This window comes from Lygodium microphyllum, chromosome 2, assembly GCF_053477565.2.
Source record: "Lygodium microphyllum isolate KBCC chromosome 2, Lygodium_microphyllum_v1.1.10, whole genome shotgun sequence".
Lineage (NCBI taxonomy): Eukaryota > Viridiplantae > Streptophyta > Polypodiopsida > Schizaeales > Lygodiaceae > Lygodium > Lygodium microphyllum.
In genome coordinates, this window is record NC_141136.1 from 47,065,870 (window position 1) to 47,078,232 (window position 12,363).

General features: G+C 40.8%; 1 pseudogene; it reads right to left on the reverse strand.

The window, feature by feature from the left end:
* Nucleotides 1-9,204: 9,204 nt before the first annotated feature.
* LOC148039697 (putative GPI-anchored protein At1g61900 pseudogene) lies at nucleotides 9,205-11,888 on the reverse strand (annotated as a pseudogene).
* Nucleotides 11,889-12,363: the final 475 nt, after the last annotated feature.

Consider the following 12,363-nt stretch of genomic DNA (forward strand, 5'->3'; position numbering starts at 1 on the left):
CATTGTACTTTCACAATGAGTAATGCAATATCATGATGCTTTCCTCTTTCAGTTAGTGTCATTGTCATTGTCAGTCCATTACACAAGATTGTGTTTATAAGTCCAAGCTTCCATCTTGGAACCTAATTCACTTGTGTAACAGTTGTCTACTCATTGTCTTTGTCAACATGAATCTAGCCTTCATCTTCCATCCACCATAACTTTCTGCCATGCTCTAGATCTGAGATTTTAACAACAAATAGGGTTGTTGGGATCATATTGAAATTTTGGTGAGCATACGATGCGTTCATAGGGAGGATTAGAAAAATGATAAAACAATTGATAGATAAAAAGAAAACCATGAAAATGGGTTAGAATAGGGTGGGTGGGTGAGGAATGGACCGCAACAGCGCATAAGGAAAATGGTATATCGTGTAAGGATCGATTAACAATATGATCACAAATGTATGCAACTAAGACATGCAGGGATGCATCCCCACACTTAAGATGTGAATAGATCAGTTTGACTAATCAACAAGAGCCTAACACTTGACCACGACCCATAACCATATGTCCCCACACTTAAAACATCACATACACATAAATGAATGCAAGAGGTAGGGTTAGAAACACTTCTCCCATTTAGTTAATTGATGTAGATCATTTACAAGCTATTGGGGAGTCGAAGTTGTCCACAGGAGGTACCAAGACTCACCATAAGAAGCTTTGGACATGGCAGGGACCATACAATAACACTTAGGGAGGTAGTATTGTCGATAAAGAAGTGGTAACCCATCGATGGTGAAGTATTCATCACTTAATCTCGACAGTCACTCATGTTGGAATGATAGATTAGGCACTCGCCCCATAATGCACATCACTTGAGGAGAATGATTGAGACCCATATCTCTCACACAGTTTAGAAATTGATAAGAGGAATGGTTCATAAGGAGTATGCAAACATGCATATTTGATGGTGCATCAATGTGTCCCAACCCATCTAGCATATGGTGTAAAAAGGAAGGCCAAGGAGCCTTATGGTGCAGTGCATCAAATAGAGTGATGTGTCTGGTGGTGGTGGAGGGCCGTTCTCGTGTACATTGGGAAATAGAAATATACTTGATGCCAATTGTCGTAAACTTCCTCAATCCTCACCTCTCAATTGATGAAAGGGAAATCAATCACACTCACCGAAGTACCATCCTCACCACCTTCTCTGATGGATCGGATGGGAAGGGAGCAAATGAGGGGTGGGAGGTGGTTGTGAGGGGCTATAAGGACAAGGCTACCTCATTAGGATAAGCAAGAGGGGGCTATCAAGGGAGCAATAAACAAAGCCTTACCAATCGATGTGCAGGGGATGAAGGGGCTATGTGTGATTGTCACAATCCCCAGGGAGGGTGATACTTCTTTGGGCAATAGCCATTAATTAGGAAGGGATCAGAGGCCTATATCTGAACAGAGCCATTAGGGTTGATAACAAGTACCTTATAGGGCCCATCTAATGTTGTTGTAGTTTTCTTAAGAACTTGCCAAATATCAAGTCATAGGCTAGGACTAAGTCACCTTCTATAAATTCATTATGCTTGATGAAGCTATCATGATAAGGATTTCATTGCACTCATGCGGCTTTCATACACTGTAGGGCCATCCTATGAGTCTCGTCTAGACATTCCAAGTGTAGGATATGGCGCTGCAAGGACTCATCATTGCCTAAACATTCTTTAATAGTCACACGTAGAGAGGATAGCTCTAACTCAACAAGAAACACAACTTTTGTACCATACACCAATTGGAAGGATGTCTATCCTTTAGCAGCCTTATGGGAGGCTTTGTATGCCCAGAGGGTGTATGTAAGTCAATCATACCAATCACAATGATGTATAGCAATCTTCCTTGTCAGGATCGAGAAAAGGATGTGATTGCTAACTTTGACTTGGTTGTTGGCTTTGGGGTAGTAAGATGCAGACTTGCGACGGTGGATCCTGTATAGCTCTATCAATTCTTCCATAATCTTGTTAAGAAAGTGAGTATCTTGATCACTTACTAGCTCTAGGGGACTATCCAAATGGATAATAATGTTATGTTACTAGTCTCTACAGACCAAAATGTATATGTTCTACTTCCTTCTAGTTGGTAGATCGATAGGGCGAATGAATTCAGTTTTCTACTTTTCAAATGGCTTTAGGAGAAGGATGGGCTATAGTAGCATAGCATTAGATTTAGTAGGCTTTCCCATCTATTGTTGACAAGCATCACAACGTTTGTAGTAGTCATAGGCATCCTTGTGGAGGGTCAGCCATCAATATCCTCCAAGCAAGGCCTTCCTAGCTGTCACTTCTCTTGCAAAGTGTCCTTCACAAGGCTTGTAATGGCATGATTTTAGAACTATCCCAATCTCATCTCCTACCACACATATTTGCAACATTTTATCTTTTTCTTTTTTGTATAGAGTGCCACCTAACAGGATGTAAGGGGCTAATTCTAATAGAGGCGTCTTCTTCTCATAGCTGGAGATACCAAGAGGATACTATTGAGTTGCCCGAGAGATTGACTATGTCTGCATACCATGGGGTTATAGTTTTGACTAGAAAGAGGGAAGCATCAGGGATGTCAAGGTCATCATGCTCCTCTTCTTGTCACTCTCTAAGGGATTCATGACAGACACTCAGGTAGGACATGGGAGCGACTAGGTTTGGTAAACCACTTCAAAGTCAAACTCCTCGAATAGAAGGAGTCATCTCATCATTCTTCCCTTCACATCTACGTTGTTCATCAAGAAGGACATGGCCTCATGCTCCACATAGAATTCAAAGTGCAACAACAGGTAGTGTCAGAATTTCTCTAGGGAAAACACCATTGCAAGGCATACTAGCTTTGTCATTGTGTAGTTTCTTTCTCGATCAGTTAGCTTACAACTTGCATAGTAGATAGGTTGATCTAACTTTGAGGAGCCATTTTGGCATAAGACTTCTCCTAACCCTTCTATAGATGCACTAGTGTGCACACGGAATTCCTTCATCCAATTAGGAGGTTGCAAGATGGTGCTTCAATCGGACACTGCTTCAAGGTGTTGAACACTTTGTCATAATCAGCAATCCATGTAAACTCTGCATCTTTCATTAAGAGCTTATGCAAGGGGACTGCCTTTGTCACAATGTGTGCAATGAACCATCTCTAATAGCCCACATGGCCGAGGAATCCCCTCAACTATTTGAGGTTGGTTGGTGTTGTTAAAGCTACCATCTTCTCAATCTTGGCAGGATTTGTTGCTATCCCTTCTATGTAGAGACATTGTGGTCTAGAAAAACTCTTGAAGAGACTTTGAAGACGCATTTATCAAGGTTAAGAGAGATCCCATACTCTTGACATCGATCAAAGCATTGCTCCAAGTATCCCCAATGCTCATGAATTAGGCTATAAGCACAGAAATCATCCAGATGGTTTTGGAATGTAGCCATCATCACTCATTGGAAGGTAGCAGAAGCATTACTAGAGCCCAAATATCATCACTCTATAAGCATAGGTTCCCCATTATGTTGTGAAAGTTGTTTTAGATTGATCTTCTTCTTCAATCTAGACTTGGTTATACCCACTACATCCATCCAAGAGGGAATAGGACTCATGGCCTGCCACTGTGTCCAATAGTTGGTCTGTGAAAGGAATAGAAAAATGATCTTTCTTAGTTTTGGAATTTAGCTTTTAGAAGTCCACACACATATTTGTAGTTTTCAATTCTTCTTGCATACTACCTCGAGGAAGTTACTATTTTATTAAATAAAACATAACCCTTTTCTATTCAATCTGTAAATAACCCCTTTATATTACACCCTTTTGTTTGTAAAAAATGTAAAAAAATGGTATTTTAAAAATGCCTTATTTTGAACCCACGTGACGCACACATATATTCATGGTTAATTTACTTGACCATACTACTACGGGTGAAACCCATTCACTATTGGCCACTAGATAGATAAAATCAATTTCAAGGAGCTTCAACAATTTGGCTTTCACTAGGGCAAAGTAATTTGGATTCATGTGCCTTTGTCTTTGCCTCACGGGCTTGGCATCAAGCTCTAGGTCGATGTGACATTGACACACCATAGGATCAATCCCCTTTACATCTTTATACGACCATGCAAACACATCCAAGTTCTCTTTCAGAAGGTCATATAGGATTGACAGCACCTCTTCTGAAAGATTGATATCCATCTTCATGTCATTTAGTACCATCAATATCCACAAATGTTAATTGCTCTTCACCTTTCACTTTGCAGATGAAGGTCTCATGGACTACTTTTGGGTACAAGTGTGACTCCTTCAAGGGAGTGATCTCCTCATCTGATGGTCCACTGGAACCAACTTCCTCTTTCAATGAGCACCCTACTTGCTCCTTGGGATGCTGAAATGGCATTAGGGCTATTTAAGGTTTGGTTTGGCAATTACTTACCTCTTGGCTAAAGGACTCGTCTTTTGAGGATGCCTCCAGGAATGTCACACAATAGGAACCATTTGAGTCCTTTTTGGGCTATAGGACTGGTGATTCTTGGCAAGGTACATCATCATCATCCTTTCTTGAGAAGGGTAGATTAGGGAAACAAGAGCTACTACTAAAGGAATGCTTATTCTGCTTAATCCATTTCTTATGGATATTTTACATATGATATGACTCATTAGCTAGTCCAAAGGGTACTAGAGTCATTCTGTCTAAGAGCATGGGATCTTCAACTTTTGGAACCTCTCGGACTTCACACTCATTTGTATCCTCTTTAGGCTAGATATATCCTTCCAATTTTCTTTTATAATCTTCTTGTGCACTATCATCATTGTCCTCTTTAGACTCTGTCTCTACCTTTGTAGGGCATATGTAAGATAAGTATAGATTCTTGAGTGTATTCTCTGCCTCTTCTTCTATGTCTGGCTTTGCTCTTGTATCTACCTTTGTCTCTGTTTCTATCTCTGTTTCTGCTATGGCCATGTAACAGGGAGAACAATACATCCATGCCTCTATCTCACTCTTAGAGGTGATTTTAGAAGTCATTTTAGGTTTAGGCAAGAGGTATTTACCCATTAACAAATACTTTGCTTCTTTCGGGAGTTGGCTTACAATGCTCATTGTCAAGGACTGCACCTCTATTTTCTTGGAAAGAATGTGTCTTTGAGAGCTTCTTCATCTCCAGATGTGCCATTTGTAACTTCGTTCGGGGGAGTCTGTTAAGACTTCAATAGAAGTGGATCCCTTACCTTTTTACAAACCATACAACTTCAACACCACTTTGTTAGATCCTCTACCAAAGGCTAGGGTTCCTCTAAACCAATCCATTTGTGCTCTTTCTTCAAAAATCCATAGTCTCCCCAAAAGCAGAGGGTATGAGGTCTCGTGGGAATTTGGTTTTACCACAAGATAGATCAGTCAATAGTCTCTTCCTGACGAGTGTTGTCTTGACATATGGGAGAATGTCCAAAGGCTTAATTATTCTTTGGTCTACCAATCTGATAAGTCACTACACAGGCTACATACCTTGCAAGCCTAGATAATTCATTTTCACATTCGTCATTATGTTCATTGATGAGCCTCCGTCAATCAGTGCATCCGCTATAAAACATCCTTCAATCCACATGCCAATATCTAGGATACTAGGATCTAGGAAGGCATTACCCACATCCACCTCCTTCACAGGTTTTGGGGCTTTATTGGACTTAGGGAAAGTTGTAGGAGCTATACTTAGGCCTCGTCTTCTTGTCATTCGGGGTTGAATTTGTCTTTCAAGGAGCAAGGTGAAGGTGACAATCCCCAAGAAAACCAAGGAGCAAATTGGTTTGGACGCTTGTGGTCAGTTTTGACACAAGAGGCACTTGGATTAACAAAGGAGATCAAAGGATCTCAATTGTACCTTCTAGAGAGAGAGAGAGACAGAGAAAGATCAAAGAGGTTTGAGGCCCCAACGTATCATATTCAGCATGTTTATTCTTCACTCGTTCATCTAAGCACTCTTCATCTTGACTTCCATTGTTTGTCCTACTATTTTTACACTTCTCTTTCTGTGTTCAAGTATTTCTTCACACTAGACAACACCCTACATTCTATCTATCAAGAGAATAGCCTATGTCAATGAAAATCTATCCATCAGAGTGGTTCTCATAATTTTATCCAACTCTCCATATTCTAACAATCAAGTGCCTAGCAAAATTTACTTCTTGCAATATGCCCGAGGACCCAGGATGAGATGAATTGAGAGTGGTGTCCTAGATGCCGAGAAAAGTTCCAAGACCATGTCATACTTGTGATAGATCTAAATTCACAACAACAACAGTTTACCAGGCTGTAAGATGATGTTGATGGCAATAGATGTGCGGACCCATCTAGCCAAGTAGTTCATCATCAATGTCCGCAGATCTTGAGCTTGCCATCTCAACATGCAGCAGGTCAATAAAGTGACCATAAGAAATGTATGTGTAGGCCCTATGGTTGATGAGTTTGCATAGGCTTTTGCAGACAGAGCGATCTATTATTTGGGTGATCTTTACTAGGGATATGATCAGTTTCATCTTGCTGTTCATGAAGGCAGGGATATCACAACCATGAAGACTCGCTTGGGGTTAGTAGGAATGTGTACTCTCTTGCTTGGTGCAACAAACTTAGCGGCACACATGACAAATGCTATGAATAGAGTACTCATGGATTTTACACCACAATTAGAAATGCCCTTCTTGGATGATGTTCCAATCAAAGGGTGTGTAGTGGATGAAAAGAATGAAGAGATGGATGCTCATAGGTGCAGGCAGTTTGTTGCAGACCATATTGTTGATTGTGAAAGGATTTTAACACGTCTAGTAGAGGTGCATTTAACTCTTTCTAGACAAAAGTCAGTTTTTAGAGTTGAAGAGGTTTTGGTTGTTGGGCATATGTGTGGACCCTATTGGCGAAGACCATCATCAATGAAAATAGATGGGATTGATAGAATACAAGATGTATGCAAGAATGTATCTGAGGTGCATAGATTCTTGGTGCATGTGTGTTTTATTTGATGTGAATTCCTCACTTTGCACATATAGCTTATGCTCTATATCAACTCTTGAGGAAAGATCAGAGGTTGCACTAGGAAAGGAATAATAAAAAATCAATGAAGTAAAGCGGCTCTTGAAATTTTCTCATTAAGAAAGGTTAATTATTCACATGGGAAGCCTATCATTATTACTATTGATACAAGCCCAATTAGGATTAGATGGGCAATTGGGAAATATGATGAGGAAGGGCAAAGATATGCAATTTGGTTTGGTGCTAAAGTAAATGACAAAGAAGGTATCCATAGGTAAAAATAGAATCATGGGTAATTGTGACAAGCCTTAAATGTGATAAGAAATATTTTAAAGGTGTTCGTATAGTCATTGAGACTGATTATTTGCCGGTATTGGGTATGATTACTAGTTGTGCTACCCCAAAGATTGCTATGCTCCAATGGATTGCATACATAAAATCTTTGAACCCTCAATTTCATTGTATTGTAGGAAGAGATAACCCAGTGGCATACATGTTATCTCAGGCATACTATAAGAATGAAGATGGGATGATGGATGAGGAGGAAGAAGATGACTTTTTTATAGCCAAAAATAATGTTTTGATTGGTGAAATTGAATTAGCAGCCATTGTAACTACAAGTATAGTTCTCATTAATGTAAAGACTACATTAAAGGCAGTAAATACAATAGTTGGTTTATCAAGTACAAGTGTTGTAAGAGGGAATTTAGCAATGCAAGGAGTTTCTACAGCACTAATAGAAGCTTGAACACAACAAAGAGAAAACACTTTAGATACTATCTATCTTGTGCTTAGAATTGTTCAATACCTCAACACATTAACTGTAAAGAATGGGATTAGAGGGTCTTACATGGGGTTAACACAAGGATAGCACATGCGAATACTCGGTTACACGGATGGGGTATTTAAGGTGTACAAGGACTTGGTTAGGGTACCATTTTATGAATATGCATCTGACCTTTCACCTTCTTCACCTTCTTCCCTGTCCTTCCATGGCTACCAGCCATTTCTCTCTCCTCTTCTTGTCTTTCTCTCTCTACTCCTAGTCTTTCTCTCTCCTCATCACCCTCTTTCTCTCTCTTTCTCTTCTCTCTATATTTCTTCTCTCTCTTCCTACAATCTTTATCTCTCTTCTGCACTCTCTCTCCTCTCCTTCTCTCTCTCCTATCTCCTTCATTACAGTTGGTATCAGAGCCTAGGTATTTAGTCCTTTCTCCTTTCTCTTCTCTCACATCTAGTTCTGTTTTTCAAAAAAAAAACAAGTCAAACAGGTACAGCATGGACAGGACCTGTAAGAAGCTTTAATGGAGTACCACAGGGTGCTGGCAGCCTTTATTGGAGATCTCACAGGAGCCGTGGCCAAGTTGGAGGTACTCAAGTCAAATTTAGCAACTCGTTTTCAACTTTGAAGTAAAGCTCTGGAGGTTCTTGGGTGAAGAAGACTCACATGACTTGGAGAGAGTCTTGACTACAGTTACTTTTCATTTGTGAGGAGCTCCTATGGATTCTCAGTCCAACGGATGAAGGGAGAAGTCTTCTTTGTTAGCTTCTTGGCCTTCTTGGTCTTCTTTTCCGTAGGAACAAAAGTAACCTCCGCAGCAGCCATAGCTCACGAACCCACTCAAAATGATTGTATTCTGTGATAGCTCGCGAAGCTACCTGGATAGCTCCTTCATTGACAATGTCCCGTGTCTGATCATGCTTCTCTAAAGATTCGTTGTCTTTCTAGTCCTCTCCCCATCCTCTGACCAGACTTCGTCAGTATCTTCAAACTGAGCTCCCAAAGATGCAAAGGGAGAAGATTCAATGGTCTAATCATCTGAAGATAACAACTCGTAAAATTGCTATACGTGATTCTACCGTATACACAGGATCTAGTTTTGGCAATATGGCAGTGTTTTGGCTAATGGAATCATAGGTTGAAAGGGGAACAGAGCTTGATGTAACATACATGCCTGACTCTGGAGATGAAGATGTCATGGGAGCAAGGGCTGAGCGACTGACAACATTACCAATGATGCACATATTGGTGGTATGGAAGATGGCTAGAAGCAACATGTAACAGCAAGAAGTCTAAGCTCTTTTCCTCTTCGTTTTTGATGCATGCAAGGCTATAGCACCTTCTGATTTTGCACCACTTTGGAAGTCCAAGAATAGCCCAGGGCTGCCCCCGTAAAGCTCCCCTATTAACATGGGGATGAAGGCCAAGGAGCCGCAATGTTGTCATTCAAGTCACAAGTAAAACTAATTCCAGTTGCTTTGTCATTGATCACATCGGACGGTATGGGCCGCAGAAGGCAACCTTGTTCCCCATAGACTTGGAGGCTGAAATCCTTCAGGTCAACTTGACAAAGATCATATACATTGACATCTACTTCTTTTTTCATCAACATAGATCCAAAGAATGTGACACAATCTAGTGCTTGCACATTGGTGATCAGCATTTGGCTTTGTAGCTTTGAAATGTAGCTGTATAGAGAATCACAGCATGTGGTCTTGGTGGGCGAAGGTCCACCACATGAGTCAACAATAGAAGAGGGGTCCTTGAACACCAGGAGACAAGCTTTGTTGACTTGAAAACTATACAGATTCCGAAAAGCTGAGTTGGTTGCCTTTGGACCAAGTTGACTTGCTAACTAGGCAAGCACTACACCCTGGCAATCATCCACCACTTGCTGCTGATTGTGGGCCACTAAGCTACCACCACCATTTGCAAGAGAACTCATTATTCTGGAGGCCATCCATACAACAGTTTCATTGATTGCTTGTCCACAAACTTGCTTGCAACATTCTTTCAAGGGATCAATAGATGTGCAAGCTGCCAACAGCTCATTCTTGCTTACTTCCTGCTCAAATTCAGCGACACTAGTGACAGGACATGAACCACCTATAAAGTTCTCTGGCTTGACTGAGCATATCTTGGGAATAGTTTTATTTGCTCCCAGATCCACTAGAAAACCCATCACTTTGCTAAGGCACAAGTTTGCCACTGTATTGTCTAGAACAAGAGAGCCAATACCACTGCTTAGTTGTCCTTGCATTACTCGCAGCAAGCTTTCAAACTGAGGACAACATATAACATTTCCCACATACATGGCCAGGGGAGCCATACAATCTATGGCTGTCTTTTGAAGTATTTGGTTCAATGTTGAGATGTCAAGATTGCACAACCCTGAAGTTGGTTGTGAAATAGTTCCATTTGGCACAACTAGATTGTAAACGCCCCGAACAACGTAGTATGCTTAACAATTATGATATTCACTTGTTTTCGAGATTTAATATAAAAGAGAATGAACACTTAAAGCTGAAAATGAAAATTACTCACAAAATTACAGCCATGAAAATGTAAAAGTAATGGAGACAAGATTGAGGGTTGAAGATGGGCAACCCCCCCCGAAGGAATGCATTTCTGCTCAACCCAAGTCCCTTAGGGAAGAGCTCAGTTACAATCAACCTGAGAGTGAGAAGAAGTAATTCTCACTCTCACAAGATCATGCAAAGATGTACAAACACACATGCATTATCTATTATGCAATGATAAGAACTGATTTCTTTACAGTATGAGAGAAGAAAAAGGGAAATTCAGCCTTTCTCCATCGTTGATCAACAGTACATGGATAGGGCTTGCTTCTTGTAGCTAAAATGGAAGAAAAAGCTCGAGAAGGAGGTGTTGTGATGAATTTACAGGCTTGCTGTCCTATAAACAGCAGTGATAGAAGAGGGAATATGGAGGAATTTGATAATGAAGAAGTGGGGGATGATGATGGGGATGGATGGGGCCAGTTTCTGGCTATCTGTGGGTGCTGTACATGAGTTTACAGCAAAGAAAAATGATGATCAATGAAGAAAAACGAGCTCTTATTTATAGGAGAGGGGAGAGCTAGTACAAAAGGGGAAAGTGGAGTAGCACAAGACAAGTGTCCAGCCACATGTCATGAGATGTGACAAGTGGTGGAACACTTGGAAACTTGTGTGACAAGTGTCTTGACACTTGTCTCTTCTCTATGGCCTTCCTTTTTGGGTTGAATACTGTCAAGAATAGAAACAACCAAATTTAGTAAGCACAGTCAGAGTACAGAACTTACTATTTTTAGAATGACATCCCTATTTTTTAGGACTAGCATTTTTAGGCTAATTCGAGGCTCCTAAATTTTAGGGACCTCCTAAAATTTAGGGATCTCCTAAAATTTAGGGACCCCCCAATATGGGTGTCATATGAAAGCTTTTTCCGTGTACATCGCAAAAATGGTATCCGAATCTTCATGTGACTTTCCTATGCAAAGAAATGTGCATTTCAAGCTTTCAGCCCACACTTGCACATTATACAAGCATTTCATGATCATGCCATCTTGTTGATTGTAACTGTCTGTTCTAGTGGATCTAGCCCACACTTCAAGGCATCAATCCTTTCTGTGTGCGAGTCTAACCCTGATATGCATGAGTTCTAGTCACAGGCGCCCAATCGGGTCATATAGGTGGAAGTGTGAACTATCTTTTCTCTAACCCACCGCGTGGGTCCACCATAACCTGTGACCACTCATCAGTGGCCAGCTCCAATGCACTTTTCTTTATATCTAATTAGTGCAAAGGAAATAAATTTAATAAATCATTATATAGACAAATTAATGAAAAAGGATACAAATTCTGTTTCTATAGAGTTGTGACATAGATACAGTGGTGATGCAGGTCGCAAAGGAACCAAAGATTCAGGAGCTGCACTTGGCTCTCATCTTGAAGGGGACAAGACTGGGGTGTTGTAAGGTCCTTCAAGGAAGAAAGTAGATGGTTCAGGAGAAATCTCCAACGACACAACACCAACAGCTATGCATCTCATCAGTTGATAGAGCCACCATAAAGGAAGCACACTCATGGTGTTTGTCGAGCTGAAGCAGCTCTCTCAGATAATGTGTGGAGACATTTTGGGTGTAAGGGCATTGCTTGAGCTCGGAAAGGAAGGAAATTAGGGCGGAGGCTCTGGCCTGTTGTTGGCACCAAAAATGCTCTTCTGCACTAGATTTATGACTTAAAGCTGCACATAGGGGAAGCTTAATTGCACTTTTGTGTGTGATCTCTCTTTGTTATTTTTGCAGGCACCTAACTTGCTGTTGCTAAAAAATGTGGAGTCAGAGGAGCCCAGCTGTGCTCCCACTAGATGAGAATACAGGAGCAGAAATTCTGTCAAAGGCAGGTTGAGTAACTGGCTGAACCATAAGGTGTGATGACATCCCCAAGGTTGCCTTGAATACTCTTCACCCAAAGTGTAAATAGATTAAGACAATTGACAACCACTTATGTACATTTGGTCCCCTATATAGGAAGGTTCTCCCTTACTATGGGCAACAACC